Source organism: Camelina sativa, chromosome 17 (assembly GCF_030686135.1).
Source record: "Camelina sativa cultivar CO46 ecotype springtype chromosome 17, ASM3068613v1".
Classification (NCBI taxonomy): Eukaryota; Viridiplantae; Streptophyta; class Magnoliopsida; order Brassicales; family Brassicaceae; genus Camelina; species Camelina sativa.
Window position 1 is genome coordinate 22708038 of NC_141896.1, and position 4714 is coordinate 22712751.

Below are 4714 nucleotides of genomic sequence, written 5' to 3' on the forward strand. Positions count from 1 at the left end.
TTATTTAAACTTCTTCTTGAAGATACTCCTTGTTGCTTTCCGTTCTGCAAATTCATTCATCAACTTCTCATAATCAAGGTGTTTGATCATGTCTTTTTCAATTGATAACATAGCCAAACATTCAACCTATCTTGTGACATTGTTGATCTTAAGTAAGACTTGATCAACTTTAGCTTTGAAAAGCTTCGCTCTGCCGAGGCCACTGAAACCGGGATTGTAAGCATAATTCTATAAGCAATCCATGTATTTGGATAACAGTCTTTCAACCTTCTCAAAAATTCTAATACCTCAGCAGTCCTTTTGACATTTTCTGGTAGAACTTCTCGAAAGACCTTGATTTCAAAGAATAAATCAATCCCATCAATATCTGAAGGTTCTCCATGCTTAAGAGAAGCTTCAAGATTGATACATGATTCCTTTAAGCTATCATCAGTTGCTGAATTGAGTTTTCTCAGATCAAACAAGAAACCAAACGTTTTCTCATACTCTTGAAATTGGTCTAACCTTGTTTGAAGAGAAACTAGAGCTTGATCCATGATTTTCATGAAATACTCGATTATAAACTTCTCCTCTTCGCTCAGAACCACACTTTCATCATCAACTTGTCTTGGCTCTTCATCAAAATGGGTTTTCTTTTTAATAGGGCGCTTCCTTTTAACATGAAAGATGGGCTCGATTTCCATCTCAACAGCAATTTTTGTGGCTTCAACTTTTGCTGCTTCAAAACCCGTTTCTCTATACTTTTGAAAAAAAGAGACTAACCCTTTTAGTTGTGTAATCGCTGCATCAATATCTATATCTTCACTTTGCAAAGTCTTGCTCACAGTATTCACGGCAGCCAAAATATCATACCATATAACAATACTAAACAAAAACTCAAATCCTCCAATTCCGTGAGTTTCACTTATCGCAAGATAGTCAGCCTCACTCTGAGTTTTAGGATCTTCTGTGTTTTCAACCAAGAAAAACAGAGCATCACGGATTTCAGGAGCTTGAAAACGTATAGCTTTAACGCTCTCAAGATGACTTTCCCAACGAGTATCTGATAAGGGTTTAAGTGTAGGACCTCCTACCATTTTCTTGTATATATCCCACCTAGTAGTAGAAGGTGAGAACAATGTATATAAACGTTGGATGATCCCAAAAAAAGCAATCGCTTTAGTAGATGACTTAGCCATATCACAAAGTGCCAAATTCAGATTATGACAACCACATGGCGTATAAAATGCTCTTGGATTAACATAAAGCATTCTTTTTTGTACTCCTTTATGCTTCCCCTTCATATTTGAGCCATTGTCGTAGCCTTGTCCTCGGACATCATCAATGTCCAAGTTAAGATCAGCCAATGTATCACAAAGTAGATCAAACAACCCTTTTCCTGATTTATCACCAACCTCCAAAAAGTGAATGAAATATTCTGATACCTGAGCTGAATCCATAGAAACATCCACACATCGAATGATAAGAGACATTTGCTCTTTGTGACTAATATCGGGAGTACAATCCAGAATAACTGAAAAATATTTTGCCTCTTGAATCTTCTTAATGATCATAAGCTTCATCTCTGATCCCAACATTGCTATCAATTCATTCTGAATTTTGTGACTGAGATAATGGTATTGAGTTTTCTTCTCTTTGATATGTCTGATGTGCTCCCTGATCACTGGATCAAAAACTCCAAACATTTCAATAAAGCTAAGAAAATTCCCATTGTTATTCTCACCAATCTTATCATTGCTTCCACGGAAAGCTATATTGCATTTAGCCAAAGTCTTCACTAGTGCAAATAATCTCAATAAAACTTCTCGCCAATGATTTTTCTCTTTCTTGATTTCTTCTTGGACGGACTTATCAATTGTTATATCCTTTTTCAATCTCAACTCCAATTCCATCCATTGGCTCATGCACACAAGGTGACCATGACTACGTTCATGTTGACCAAGCCTTCCTGCAACATTGTTCCAATCCATGAATCATGTTCTTGCCAATTGAGAAGTATCCTTTTCCCCTGCAAACAGCTTGCAACATAAACAGTAGATTTTCTCTGACTTTTTTGAATAGATTAGCCAACGTCTATCTTGTTTATCACCGTTCTTCATTGGCCTTTTGTAGAGTTTATGAGAAAAATGTCTACCATTGACATTTTTGGGAAACTTATAATCCTCATACGGTCGTGCAAGAGGACCTTTTCCAACCAAAAAATCTCTCAACATTTGATCAATTTTTCCCCAATTTGCAGGATCCAAAGAATCCTCGTTGAAAGGCACACTATCTCCATGATTACCAACAACATCCTCATCATCTTTCTCAACCCTATTATTATTTGCTTCTTGCTCTTCACTATGGATTCTAACCTCATTAAGTTCTTCTTGCTTAGAAGTTTCACAATGTTCATCATCTACTCTAACAACCTTATCAATTCCAACATCCTCAGCTGTTATGTCACTGTGAGATTTTGGTTTTTTCAAATACCTGAACATAGAATTGGCTAGAGATTTTGTTAATTCTTCTTCTCTTTTCTTCTTTCTTTTCTTTGCAGCTCCATCCTCAAATCTCGATTTCATCTCTCTGAAATTGAAAATATATTAAACTATGAGTCTGTGAATCTGTGATAATAAGAATATTACACAACGACTGCAAAGAAACAAAAAGAGTTACGAAACGTAACTGTAAATGAGTAAGAACTCTGAAATCAAACAACAATTTTGGAAGTTTCTGATATTAAATTAATCGTTATCATTCAGTCATTTACGGTTGTATCTGAAAATCAATTAATCTAGTAGAAAAACCAATACCAAATCACAAAGCTTGTTCTCTACGACTCTACTCCAAACGCTCTCTAGTTTTCTCTCGAAGATTCAAGATTGTACTTCAGTACTTGTAAACATATATTGGTTTCCAGCTGTTGGTCCTTATCTAGATCTCTAACAGGCCTTCTTAAGCTTTACAAAAAAAAAAAAAAAAAATTGGGCTTTTATTTTGAGGCCACATACAAATGTATCATAAGGATATGTCAAGGGCCGGGCCTGAGTGTCAGAGACAAAGACGATTCAATAATATGTGCTGGATACTCCAAATTTTCAGTCACATGATATTGATCACCACGGTTTGTGCTTTCGTTTTTGACTACTCAATACACAATCTAATATTGACAATGAAAATATAATTATTTATATCACCAAAAGATAACCGGCGCAGTGCGCGGGTACTCATCTAGTAGTATCTAATACAGAATGACCCGGCTTACAAATGATTACAAATATAACTAAGAATGACCCAGCTTACAAATTAAATTTAAAATGATCCGCCTTACGGATAATATATATATATATATATATATATATATATATATATATATATATATATATATATATATTTGTTAAAGGGCTTTCATTAATTTCTGAAATGAGTTACAGTGAAGCAAATAAGAACCAGTACAAAGGGGTTGAGGGGAAGAAGGATCTGGAACAGAACAAAGAAGAAAAGGAGAAGGGAGAGGTGAAGGTATCAACTAACCCCCACCTGACCAACAAAGAGAGTTAGACCTTCATGGTAACGTCTGTTACGTTCATGCCAAATTTCATACATTGCTCCTTGCCATCCTTGTAGAAGGGCGAGATTATGAATCTTGGAATTAGTGGCAGTCGGGAGCCATGTCAAAACGCGATCCCATTGATCCGGAGCATTTTGAATCTGAAGTTTAAGGGTGATCATACGCCATACCTCCGCAGAGAAAGCACATTCAAAGTAAAGATGGTCTCTCGATTCATTTGCCAGACCGCAGAGAATACAAACCTGCTCAACATCTATGCCCCAAGAAAAGAGCCTGTCAAACGTCGGGTTACGGTTGAGAATGGATAGCCAAGCATTTGTTGCATGCCTACGGATAATATTCTATATAGAATAATATACCTTAAGAATACTCTATACTATGTAAAAAACCCAACTCACAAATTATTCTTATAAAAATAATCCGATAATATTTTATAGAAAATCTAACTTATGCATAATATTTTATACAGAAAACCCAACCCACAAATTGTTCCTATAAGAATATGACTTGACTTATATTTTTCTTTTTTTAAAACTAACATACAAATTATAACAAAAATGACTACAAATTATTTTTAGCAGCCGTATATAAAAAAAAATCAAAGAATGACCTGTGGTTGGTTTTAAGTTTGCCTACGCCATGCCATATTCAAATTATTTTTACTTATAACTCATAGTTATCTCTCAGAGGAGACAAAATAACTAAAATTAAACTGATTTATTTGGTTATATTGTCAATCACAGGTACAGCCTCACACTCACAGGCTATCTATAGTCGTTTCCATTCAATATATATTTAGCAATATCAGTTTAATTTGTAAAATTAACTTGGTTTTGATCGATATCCACAAAATAAATTGGTTTTGATCGATATTCTCAACATATAAACTTGGTTTTGATCGATACCCTCAATTTTTCAAACCGAATAAAGCGTGAATCTATATTAACATTTTTGATACATTTTGTATTATGCCCTTTTAGTTTTGCTTATTTAAAACTTTATTTACAACATTAACCCCTAAAATATTTCCAAAAATAGCATTATTTCAAATTTTATTTCCTAATATTTTACATAACATTCTGTAACATCCGCGAACCAATTTTTTGTGGTTTTGGTGTAGGTGTCGATCGACACCCTTGGTGCAGCGATCGACACCATGTT

At 34.7% G+C, this 4714-nt stretch overlaps 1 pseudogene; it reads right to left on the minus strand.

Moving 5' to 3' along the window:
• LOC104759610 (uncharacterized) lies at positions 1-2564 on the minus strand (annotated as a pseudogene).
• Between the last annotated feature and the right edge of the window lie 2150 nt (positions 2565-4714).